Raw genomic sequence first — 13,668 nt, 5'->3', positions numbered from 1 at the left:
TTACATAGCCCACAGTAGTCTGGAACTCACTGTGCAGCCCAGTGTCACCTTGAACTCATGGGACTCTTCTGCATCAGGTTCCCAAGTACAGGGATAACAAGTATAAGCCACCATGCCCAGCTTCCTTTAAATTTCTTATTTAAATGAAATAATTTCTAACTTAGAAAAATTGAGAAACTACTTCAAAGAATTTTCATACAACCTTAACTCATATTCCTTTAATTCTAACACTTGAGTGTTCCCAGTATTGTTATCTTTTGTAGGTGCTGGGGACAGAACCCAGGTCCTCTGGAAGAACAGCTAGTGCCCCTAACTGCTGAGCTATCTCTCTAGCCCCCAGACTGCCTTTTTAATGCAAAATACTGAAGTCTTATTTCCTAAATGCATTGCCTCTATAAAAACAGACAAAATATCAAAAGCAGGAAAAGAACATTGATATTGTACTATTTTATAATCTACAAATCTGACTGAAATTTCCCTAATCATCTCACTAATGGTCATTCATAGTAGGGCAGGGTAAAACAGAAGAGTTCAGAGTTCATTGTAGGATCACAAGTTTCATTTAGTAATTATTATTTCATTCTTTTGTTTTGTTGAAATGGAATCTTACTATGTAGCCCAGATTTGCCTCAAACTCAAAGTCATCCTCCTGCCTTAGCCTCCTGAGTTTCAGTACATATAACCACACCTGTCTAAATGTAGCACTTCTGAAAGAGAATGGGGTCATTTGTTATATAGAATAGCCCAAAATTTGTGTTTGGTCATTTCCTTGTGACTAGATCAAGTTTGCATTTTTGACAAGAATTCAAAGAAGTATTGTTGTATACCTTAAAATATATCATGTCAAAGGGCCCCTAAGTACTCATGTGTCCAGTGCTGGGGATACAAACTTTGGCTGCTTAGTTAAATGATATGTATCAAGTTTCTCCACTGTAAGGTTAATTTTCCTCCTTAATATGATAATTACTTTGTGAGAACATTCTCTTTAAGTGGGAACAGATTCCTGTTTACAGACAATGACATCAAGGACTTTGACATTTTCCTCAGTTGAGTGTATACTCCACTGGAATGACTTATGGCTTTGGTGTATATTAAACAGTGCTGATCTTTTAAAACAAGTGTGTTTATACCACTGCAGAATAAGGTCAGATATTACTTGTATCATAAAAATTTAAGTACTAAAAGCTAATATATCTTGGGTGTTAAATAGATAGTATCTTTACCTTCAAGAATGTTAAACAAGGAAATTCATAAGTGCTGATCTTAAAGCACATTTGGTTTTATTTCAAAATGTTTCTTCCTGTTTCAGAAAAGTTATACAGAAGTAACTGGCTTTTCAAACTGTAAAAGTAGACTTGAAACTGAAACTAGGGGATCAAGAATTTACATTGTGAAACACATAAACACATACATAAGCAGTAAAGAAAACATTCAATTTCCAAAGCAAAATATAAACATTTGACTTCAAGGCCGCGTGTCTAAGTCAGAGGACAATGCAGGAGTTGGTTTGCTCCTTCCAAGTAAGCCCTGGCCAGGGTTCAACCTCAGCTCAGCAGGCACAGTAGCAAGTGATTTCACTGTCTGAGCCACTTCAAGGACCCTCCCTTTCTTTCTCTTGAGAGGTAATCAGTTTGCATGTAATACATACAACCTAATACGAACATTCACCTGCTAAAACACTTGACCTTCTATTCTGTCTCCACTTTAAGTGGAGCTTTAGAGGCTGAACCCAATGTTCAATAAATTTTCACATAATTTCACTCAATGTACATGGGAGAACAGAAATCATCACCCCAGCCACTGACAGATAAAGAACTGAGTTAAGAGCATATTCAAGGTCAGTCACTAAATCCAAGACAGAGGCATGTCAAATGCAACTCACAGGTGTAGGACTCACACAAATAAAGCCAGAATATTCCTCCCTATGCAAACCTAGACCTGGCAATTTGGACAGAAACTGGCAAGAACAAAAATATTACAAAAAACACCTTAACAATTCTACCTAAACTTATACAGCTCCTACATTTGGGTGTCTGCAAGTGTTGTATGCACAGGTCTATGTTGGGTGCCTTCCCCTTTTTTTGTACTTTTTTTTGGGGAGGGAGATAGGGTTTCTCTGTGTAACAGCCCCCACGTCCCCAGCTGTCCTTGAACTTGCTTTGTAGACCAGATTGGCCTCAAACTCACAAAGATCCACCTGCTTCTGCTTCCCAAGTGCTGGGATTAAAGGCCTGTGCCACCACGGCCCAGCTTGTACCTATTTTTTACTACAGGGCCTCTCACTCAGCCAGGAGCTCACAGATCCAGCAGGACAGGCTAACAGAGAGCTCAGGAGCTCCTCCTATCTGCCCCCCAGTGCTGGGACTATGTGTATGCATCATTACACATGGCTCTTCACAGGACTGCTGGGGACCTGAACTCAGTCCTCATGCTTTTGCCACGTGAGCCATCTCTCCAACCCTCCTGTATTTTAAATACCTAGATATTGTTATTACTCTCTTCCTTGTTCTAGTCTACAAAACTACGGCTTGCCTGGAGAAGACAACCATTCTTTCCACTCTATTCGCAGAGCTCCAGAACTCCTTGTCAAATATCACTATTTTCTACCACAGTGCCCTCCCTTGAGAAATTGCTGTTAGCAGTTTTCTTTGCTCCTTGGCAGAAATCATCCCTGTATACATCATATAGTTTGCTATACTCAGTTATTTTTATAATTTAACAATGTATTAGGAAAAACTTCAATACCAGGCGTGATTTCCTCTTGTTGAGAGGGTCTTAAGTTCAATAAAAGAGCTGTTGGTTATCACCAGGTATGTGTGCCACTACCTCACCCTTAGGCTCATCATGCCATGCTGGTTGCTGTTGTGGCTATAGGTGCTGGTTGCCTCCCTCCTTTGGTCCTTTCTGGTACCATGAAAGCTAGTCCTCAGGGAGCAGGAATTCAGGTGAGTTCTTGCTCAGGAGCCTGTAATCTCAAGTGCATGACTTCAGCAATACCTTCCATCTCTGGAGGGCAACCAGGGTTAATAGCAACAGTGAGCAATGTTTGGGGGATCTCTTGAACAGTCCTGACCAACAGCTCAGAGAGGGCTTCTCATGCCTGGTGTTTGGGTTTTTGTTAAATAGTCTTTGGCTCTTGGAGGGAGAACTGTCAGCCTAGATGAAAAAAAAAATTCATTTAAACTACATATGTATTATTTATATAAAGACGTACATGTATGATAATTTTTAAAGTAGACAGATAATGGTATGATTCCTTATGACTTTTTCAGACATCCTTACTATGATTTTACCCTCCTGTCTCCTTCTATATTTCTATCCCTCCCTGCTTCCTAGTTAGAGCCCCTCCCCCAATCAGATCGCGTGTATCCTGCCATTCCCCTCTCTATTGTACCCCTCTACCCCATCAATGATCTCTTTTTTACCACACATATGCAAAGGGGATGGAGAGAGAAGGGGGACAGGGAGCCAAGAGAACAAGAGGCCTCAACCCTCCACAAAGAACTACAGGCAACTAAGGAATACTGACAGTGAAGAGATAGTCTTCCCAAGGGAAGAACTCCTCCCCCCACCCCCCTGCCGCCGCCCAATTGATTATCCAATACCCAATGGTCAGCCCTGAACACATGCATACAAGTAACACTATGCAGACTGAACAGGCTGTATTTAGGAATGTGTGTGTGTATATATACATATATGTGTAACATACATGTCAATGACAACAATTAATGAAAAAAGAGGCCATGAATTTAAAACTAGCAAGGAGGGTATATATGGGAGGGTTTGGAGGGAAGAAAGGGAAGGAAGAATGATATAATTATATAATAATCTTGTGTTGTTGTTTTGTTTTGTTTTATTTTGTTTTTGAGATGGGGATTCTCTGTGTAGACCTGGCTGTCCTGGAATTCCCTCTGTAGACCAGACTGGCCTAGAACTCAGAGATCTGCCTGCCTCTGCCTCTCAAGTGCTGGGATTAAAGTATGTGCCACTACCACCCAGCTAATAGAACTCATTCTTGTGGAAGAGGTCACAGGTATTTTACAAAAGACATGTACTTTGCAAAGGAGTCATGTAGTCATGTCCTAAGTTTTGTAGTAGTAATTGTCACGAGTAAACTTTTTTTTTAAAGTTGTACCGTGTTTAAATATGTAAAACATAAACTGCGCTGGGTCAGACTCTAGAAGCTTGAACAAGCACCAGCTAACTAGATTTCCTTCTTGCCTCAAGAGGGTCATTACTCTGCAACCATGGCATTTGCAGGGACCTCCCCACAATCAGGAGGGCTAAGGCAGGAGGATCCCAAATGTGAGGTTTGCTTGGGTTATACAGTTTCAGGTCAACTTGGGCTACAAAAAGAGAACTGTCTCAAGGAGGAGAGGGAGAGAGAGAACAAAATGAAGCAGAAGATGAAGAGATGGGAGGGGGAAATGGAGGAGGAGAGGAGGGACAGAGAACAAGAAAGGAAAAACTGAAGTCAGCCATAAAGCTCACTGGTAGAGTGTACAGGCCCCAGATTCAATGCTCAGCAATGTCAGGGTGAAAAAAAAAAATGCAGACATAAAGAAAGGAAAGAAAATATTTCCTCAGACCCAAAAGTTTAGTTAAATATGAAGAATACCTTTAATCTCAGCACTTGGGAAACAGGCAGGTGAGTCTCTGAGATCTGAGAGTTCAAGGCCAGCCTGGTTTACATAGTGAATTCCAAGCTAGTCAGGACTGTATCCAAAAGAAAATAAAGAAATGGAGAGGAAAAGGAAAGAGGCGCTGGTTCTGTGATTTAGAGGGCAGCACCATACAGTAGAAAGTTAACAAAGAAAATAGGAATCACGAGACCTAGCGCATTCTCCAACACTGACATGAGTGATTGTGTTATACAAAGGAATGCAGAGATGAGAGAAAGACAAATACCACTGGTCTAACCAACTGAAGGTTAAAATTTTTAAATGTATATGGGGCTAGGAGATGGCTTGGTGGATAACGCACTTCTTTTACAAGCATGGAGGCTGAAGCTCAGATCTCCAGCACCCCCGTAAGTGTCAGGTGTGGGGGCCACCTCTCATCCCAGTGCTAGGAAGGTAAAGACAACAGACCCCGTGGGCAAGCTGGCTAGCTGGCTATGGAAACAGGCAAGGTATGGGTTCCAACGTCAGACCCTGCTTAAGCAGAAGAAAGTGAGGAGTGATGGGAAAGATACTCAATGTCAACCTTTGGTATACACACACACACACATGCATGCCCAGACATATACATGTGAACACACATGTATACCACACACACATGAAAAATAAATTGTACTTATAATGAACATTTTTAAACTTGTCATTATTCTCAAAGTAGTCTAACAACTGTTTCTATAAACTTTACCGTAAATTAATCTAGAAATGAGCTTAAGGATATGGGAGAGTGTATATGGTTTTAAGTAAATACACTCTTTCAAAGGGGGTACTTAAGGTTATGCTACCCAGAAGTCCTGGTTTGTCCCCCCATCAGATATGAGCAGCAACTCTGCTTCACCACGTGACACAGTTGGCCAGTAACCGAACCCTAGCTTGAACTGACTCCAGGGTCTGGGTTGTTTATCTGCATCCCACTCATCAGTTGCAAAATGCTGGCTTTATTAAACTGAACGCCTATCTCCTTGGCTCTGTTTAGAAACACTATGGAAGCTGGGTGGCTGTAGCACACGCCTTTCATCCCAGCATTCCGGAGGCAGAGGCAGGCAGATCTCTGGGAGTTCGAGGCCAGCCTGGTCTACAGAGCGAGATCCAGGACAGGCACCAAAACTACACAGAGAAACCCTGTCTTGAAAAACTAAAAAAAAGAAAAAAGAAAAGAAACACGATAGTTTAACAGGCATTTAGAGTGGTGGTGTGTCTTTAACATTCTCTTCCCTAGGGTTCTGTCGGTCTGGGATCACAGAGTCTCCTCTTGCTAAGGCAACTTGAGCATCTCATTAAAATCATGAACATAATAATCCCTAACAACAATCTATAAACATTGTCTTTATACCCACAGATAAGTGTAATCTTCACCCCTCATCAAGAGACAGAGACCACTACAGAAACCCACAACCAGTCAAAACGTGGAGCTGTGGCACTCAGTCTACAAAACACTCCTGCTCAGGGAACACTGTGGAAGAAAGGGGCAGGAAGACCCTAGGAGCCAGAGGATCAGGCAGTTTGCTGATGTGTTTCATCTCCTCATAATGCTATAGCTACACCGGCGCATAAAGCCTCACCAACATGACTGCCCAAGCATGAGCTGAACAAGGACAACACCAAAAGACACGCCAAAGTGGATGGGGAAGAGCCCAGGAGGCCTCAACCCTACAAAAAGAACTGCAGACCACTGAAGCAGTCTGGGAGTGGGAGAGGTGCTCTTCCCCGGGGGAGTGCTCTTCCCCAGGGAAGAGCACACCAAATGGTGTCAACTGCCAAATGGTCAGTCCTAAAAACATACCCAAGGAACATATATAGACTTAGCAGGTTATATTTAAGTGTGTGTGTGTGTGTGTGTGTGTGTGTGTGTGTGTGTGTGTGTGTGTGTGTGTGTGTAAATATGTATGCATGCAATAAAAAGTAGTGAAAAAAATTAAGGCCATGAATTTGAAGGAGAGCCAGGATGGGTGTATGGGATGATTTAGAGGGAGGAAAGGGAAGGAAGAAATATTGAAATTATATTATAATCTAAAAAATAAAATTTGAAATCATGAGCCTACTTCAAAGTGAACATTTCCCACTTCTTCAGGGTGCTATCAATTCACATACAATAAACAACTCATGTGTTCACAAGAATACAAGGGGCTAGAGAGACCTCTCAGTGGTTAAGAGAACTGGCTGCCCTTCCGGAGGACCTGAATTTGATTCCCAGCACCCACATGGCAGTTTACAACTATCTATAAAATTCCAGTCCCAGGGATCCAATGCCCTCTTTGGCCTCCGTGGTAGGCACACATGTACGATACTGAAACACACACAGGCAACACACACAAAAAAAATAAAATAGAAATAAACTGAAACACAGGAGAAGTGAGAAGCCTGAAACTACAGAACACATCTCAGGTGACTACAAGGTGTTGGCCTCTATTACCATAAATGGAAGGAAAACGCACACTCCAGTGACTCCAGCTACAGATCTGGACTCAAACTGCCTTTTATCTGGATTGACTAGCAACTGACTAAAGTATGAGTCATCAAGAATCCAAACCTTCAAAACCACACATTGTAAAATTCCTCACAGCATGGTGAGCCCTGCACTCTACAGAAGCAGAGACCGGGAATTGCCGAAAGTTCAAGGCCAGGATCCACATAACAAGTTTCAGGCTAGCCAGGGCCATGAAGGGAAGAGGGTATGAACAAACAAAATTTCACACGTTGAATTATCTAAGATTTAGATTTTTAGAGTAAGTAAAAACTTCTGACTTGAATCAATCTGTCTGCACTGCCACAATAAGTACCCAAAACTAAGTGCCTTCAACAACAGAAATGTATTCTCCCAGCGCTGAGGACTATGTCAGAAGTGAAGGTGTTGGTATATGCCTGGTTCCTTCTGCAGACCTGCTCAGTTCCCCTGACTTCTTTGGCTGTCTTCATGGCCACTCGATGTTCTTCCCACATGTCTGAATCTGAGCTTCCCCTTCTGTAAGGACTCACCCTAGAGCAGGGGCTCACTCCATTCACCCTAACTAATCACATCTGCAATGACCCCTTTTCCAAATAAAGTCACAATCTGCGGTAATATGGGTTAGAACATCAATAGATGAAGAAGGATAAGTTAGACAAATTCCACCCCTAATAGGACCCAGTTCAAATTAGCTTTAAGTCTACTGTTTGAACATTGGTTCCCTCTATCCGGATACCAAAAGCTTATGAAAATGAAATAGAGGGATATGTAAATTTACTGCTGGTTTTAAGTAACAGACTTTATTCTTTATAATTGAACTCCTGTTTTTTGTTCTACATTGTTTAAATCTAACTCCTTTCCAAGACTGATTTTAGAAAAGAGCTTCAAAGGGTCAGAGCAGTGAGCATAGTGGCATGCTCCTGCAGTCCCAGACACCAGGGAGACTGAGGCAGAGGATTACCTGACCACAGCAGTTTGATTGAAGCCAACCTATGCAACACCAACTCAAAAAATAAATTAAGGGGCTGGAGAGATGGCTTAGAGGTTCAGAACACCGACTACTCTTCCAGAGGTCCTGAGTTCAAGTCCCAGCACCCACACGGTGGCTCACAATCATCTGTAATGAGATCTGGCACCCTCTTCTGTATATATAATAAATAAATAAACCTTAAAAAAATAAATATTAAAATTTAAAAGTTATGTATAAAACGAAGAGACTACTAACAGCCAAAGAAAATCTGTAGTTCCTTTTATAAAATTTCTTTCTACTTTTTTGTTGTGTCGGGATCAAACCCAGGACTTTGATCATGCAGGCAAGTGTTATACCTCAGCTACACCCCTAGTCCTGATGTTTCCTTAAAGAAATAAAGTGACAGTATCTCTTGGGCCCTGTTCTAGTGCTATAAAGAGACACCATGACCAAGACAACTCTTATAAAAGAAAGTATTACAATTGCAGAGGTTTAGTCCATTTTCATTATGGTGGGAACATGGCAGAACTCACGGCCCTGGAGCAGTAGCTTAGAGCTGCAGCCTGATCCACAGGCCAAGAGAGAAGCAGGGGTGGGCTTCTGAAACCTCAAAGGCCACCCCAGTGCCACACTTCCTCCATCAAGGCCACACTACTCTAACAAGGCCACAACTTTTAATCCTTCTAATCCTTTTCAAGCCACTCTCTGATAAATCAAGGGCATCCTTATCTCTATTATAAGTCTTAAACTAGCCTGTGCTACATGAGCCCCTTTCTCAAAAAAAAAAAAAAAATTTTTTTTTAATACTCTCCAAACATGTCTAAAAGATTTCCTCATTGGAACAATTAAATTAATCATCTTTTCTACCCTCAACATTACACATGCTTACTGGGTACTGTAGCACTGATCCATATCCCAGTTCTAGGTGTGATTTGAGAAAGAGAACTTCACTAAATTCTAGCATTACTTAACCTTGTCTCTATATTGGGAAACATGTTAAAACAGCAAATGAGTACCAGATAATTCAGAGTATCTGAGGATATGGCCAGGGCCTATAAATAAACTTCCCCAAGTGGGTCCAATTTGCACTCAGGGTCTAGAAACCCTGGTAGAAAGAAATACACAAAACTGTATTGCCTAAATTGGGTCAACTCTTATCATTCACGCAAATCTCTGATACTAGAAATATAAACAGATATGTTACAAGGTCTTTTGCCACTTGGCATTTGTAAATGATTTTCGCTTTGTTTGTGGAACAGAACTAAAGTAAACCACAAACCCTGGGGACTGGAGAAGAAAGATTTCCTGGAATCAAAACTATCAAATCAGTTTTGAAGCATCTGTTTCTAGAAGCCAGATTCACTATAGTAAGAAAAACTGAGTTTCATAGATTTTTTTAACTTTACTGAAAATCTTAAAAGCCCAAGCTGGGTGGGGGAGGGTGCTTATTATATACAAGTAAATCCTAGAGCATATGTTGAAAGCAAAATTTCAGCCAACATTTCAGCAGCAATAATAAAAATCAAACCAAGGACAGTTCCTCCAGGTTCAACACTGTCCCCGGAGTTCCCCTGGGTTGTGGTTCATCACATTTGTCATGACACCATCAACTGAAAGCAGAGGTGAAAGACCAGCGGGAACAGCTTCTTGCTTCTACATGCTTCTGCTAAAAGATTTCTTTATTTCCCTCACCACAGCAGGCCCTGCAGTCCTAGATAGCAACTTAAAAACTCTGACTACTACTTCAGTGCTGTTAAGTTTTCAACAGGCTTTCAGATGTTAAAAAAAAAAAAAAAAAAAAAATACAAGAGCACTCATATAACTTGTTTGCCAAGTTTCCCTAACAGCAGCTCTCAGTCTGTTCCACGGTGATTGTGAAACATCCTGCCACAGCCCTCTAGAAAACAGCCCACAGCCGAAGAGCTTCAAAACATTTTCCTCAGACAAAAAGCAGGGTAAAAATCCTTTTGAAATTTCCTCAATGCAGATACTTCTTTTAAATAACAAGTTCAAGATAAGCATACTTTCCAGTAATTAGTATATGTTTATACCAAGACAGACAGACAGACAGACAGACACTGCACACACACACACACACCCCAACCAGGCTGGTGCCTCATTCTTCCCATCATCTTGAAAACCTCCTTGACTCTAAGACTTCTCCAGTAAACATACACACTAAACACAGTACACTTAAGAAAATAAATCTTTAAAGCAAATTCCTATGCCCTGCTTTCCAATCAGACTAGGGGCCTAGCCCAAAATTTCAACCTTGAAGACACCACTCTGAAGATCTGATTTAGTCATGAAATGACTTCCTTCACCTCCAATTCTGAACAAATCAGACACTCGGCATTTCCTGCTGTCACAATGAGCTCTGACAGTATTTTGCCATGCGCCAATTGTACGACATATATGTATGTGACAAGTTGGTAAGGAAGTAAAAACTCCACCTCTCACTGGATATTTGAACACATTCGGACAAAAAAACAAATTTTCTGAGTATGTTCAAATTATCCAGGTTCTCTAAGTTATTTTTCTGGGTCTATTTAAAAAGAAAAAAAAAAGTAAGATTATCTTTAAAAATTTTTATAGCATTTAAATAACACGGAACTAAATAACTTTTTATACTGTAAGACATATAATAAGTAATCAAGAAAAACACACGGATGAAGTCGTTCAATATTTTACCTAAATAGAAACAGGAAATCGCCTTTGGTTTGTGTTTTTCTTTTGTTGCTTTCTGGGAACTCGGAACTAAACCTCTTGTATGTTAGGCAAGCATTCTACCACTGATCCTCATACTTGGCCCTCCCAAACTCCGGGATTATAGGCACACACTGTGAAATAAACAATCCCCAGGACCGGCCTAGGGCCAGGGAGATGGCTCAGTGGGCTAAGGGCCCCGCCACCAAGTCTGACCACCTGTGTTTGACCCTCAGGACCCATATAGTGAAGAGAGAGAGAGTCAACTCCTATAAAATGTTGTCTGACCTCCATATCTGCATCATGGTGCATACACACTGGATGGACAGACAGAAGGACGGACGGACAGACGGACGGACCATGTATTCAGAAGCACAGCAAACTAAGTTCATTTTACACCTGCCAGCTCTAGTATTTGCCATTTATTTCATTTTAGTATATTTTTCCTTTTTTTATTATTTCTTTTATAATAACATCATTTTCCTCTTCCTCCTTTCAAACCCGCCCATATATCTGCTCTCTGAAAACATAGACATAAGTAATAGTATACAGACTAGGCAAGATGTATTTGAGAATATATACACATCTATGTGGCGGTTTGAATGAGAATGGCCCCCACGGGTTCACAGATTTGAATGGTGGCCACCAGAGAGTGGCACCAGGTTTGAAAGCATTGGGAGGTGTGGCCTTGTTGGAGGAAATGTGTCACTGGAGGTGAGCTTTGAAGTTTTCAAAAGCCCAAGCTAGGCCCAATGGCTTGCTTTCTCTTCCTGCTGCCTGCCAATCCAGGTGTAGAATCCTCAGTTACTTCTCCAGCACCATGTCTGCCTGCATGCTGCCACGCTTCCCACCATGACAATGGACTAAAGGTCTGAAACAATAAGCAAACCTCAATGAAATGCTTTCTTTTATAAGAGTTGCCATGGTCATGGCATCTCTTCACAGCAACAGACCACTGACTAAGACAGTACCCATATATGTATGCAACAACAAACACGTAATGAAAAACAGAGGCCATGAATTTGAAAGAGGGAAAAGTTTTTCTTTTTTTAGTCAGAATAAATTGTAATTTGGCCATGCACCCCCAAAAGTTAGGCTCAGTAGAGGTCACCTTAAGGGTTTTTTGCTGTTGTTGTTGTTAATTGCTGTTGCTGTTTGTATGTGATACATGGTAAACATAGATGAGCATGTTTAAAGGCTAGGGTTATATCCTTAGATTTAATTCCCATATAGAAGAGGGAGAGAAAGGGGGGAGGGATCTAACCACAAGAAAATGTATGTTATGATTCCATTTATATAAAATGCCCATAATATGCAAATATACAAGGAAAAAGAGCAAAGTAATGGTTTCCAAGGCTTAAGTCGGTAGATATAGTACACCACCCTTTCAAGTAAGGATTATCTTATCACATACCAAATCTATAAAGTGATAATGAAAACAATGTAAGAACTACATAGAGAGACCCTGTCTCAGAAAAACAAAGCACAAACAAAGTAATAAATAACAGAGCTGGGTGGGGGTTAAGCCACCAATACCCTTCCCAAAGACATAAAAAAACAAAAGCCTAAGATAAATTAAGTACATCCAGCATGGTAAGTGTACAAGCATTATTGTGCAGTATACCTCTAAGTCTACTTATCACAATAAGAACATGGTGTTATAACGTAAAATGTCCTTGTGGTCAAGAGTGTGAGAGCCAGTGCAGTAGAGCATGATGGTGAGTGGTTCAGGGCTCTGTCCTCTGTGCCACATCAAACCTCACCACAGCAAGCCTGGGACCTACCACGTGACCTTTTATCTGAAGAAGCCATAGTCAGCACACTATTTTTCAAACTTTAGTACTTACACAAACATCCTGTCTTAAAACAATTCAAAAACACTTTCTCCTCCGAAATACTGTCTTCTATTGTCTCTAGATTAAGTTTCTATCGATATTAATATGCTTTTAGTTGTGACCTTCTTTCCCTCAGTTGACTCTCGTCTTGATTTTAAGGCTACTGAGTCCAAATTCTCACCTTTTGTAGGTATATTTATAAATTTTGTATTGTATTACTTTGGTATACAATACAAACAGCTAAGAAACTGCAATGCCCTGCCAAAACTAAGACTCAATTGTGTTATTTGTAGTAACTATGTTTCTAGAATAAAAACAGACATTAAAACTGGTCTACTTAAAGTTTGGGGACCAGGCTTACTCCAGCCTGTAATCATCCTTATGGAGCACACTTAAACCCACTGCCTCTTAAAAGATTCTTAGCAAACTAACTCTACTCAACACATTAATTCCCACGCCACCTCTTATATCCTTGCCTTTTTTTTTGGTTTTTCGAGACAGGGTTTCTCCATGTAGCTTTGGTGCCTGTCCTGGATCTCGCTCTATAGACCAGGCTGGCCTCAAACTCACAGAGGTCTGCCTGGCTCTGCCTCTAGAGTGCTGGGATGAAAGGCGTGCGCCGCGGCCGCCACCACCACCCAGCTCATCCTTGCCTATTTTAAATTAAGTGAATTACCAAGTTCCAAGAGATTTTGTTCTAGCCTTTACACACTGTGGACAGATCAGAGGATCAAAGTTAAATTTAAATCCTTTACCTCAGTATCTCTTGAGATCTTAATTCATGTAAAGGCAATAATTGACACAGCATATATTCCACATATATGTATGTATGTATTACACACACACACACACACACACACACACTTCATGAACAGTAACTTCGAAAGTCTTCATTCAATTCCCCACCAGATGACAAATCCAGGTTGGACGAATTAGAAAACTTCCTCAGGGTCATATTCTTTGGACTGAGAAATGTGATTGTGAGATGGCCACATTGTTTAATCTACTTGAAAAAAATAGCCCATAATTAAAAGA

The 13,668-nt window shown here is 40.8% G+C and overlaps 1 protein-coding gene across 7 annotated transcripts in view; it reads right to left on the bottom strand.

The window, feature by feature from the left end:
• Elf1 (E74 like ETS transcription factor 1) overlaps positions 1–13,668 on the bottom strand; it is a 104,040-nt gene that overhangs the window by 25,776 nt on the left and 64,596 nt on the right. The gene's annotated exons all lie outside the window — the stretch shown is intronic.

Source organism: Peromyscus maniculatus, chromosome 9, assembly GCF_049852395.1.
Source record: "Peromyscus maniculatus bairdii isolate BWxNUB_F1_BW_parent chromosome 9, HU_Pman_BW_mat_3.1, whole genome shotgun sequence".
Classification (NCBI taxonomy): Eukaryota; Metazoa; Chordata; class Mammalia; order Rodentia; family Cricetidae; genus Peromyscus; species Peromyscus maniculatus.
This window is presented reverse-complemented; position numbering and strand designations above follow the sequence as displayed.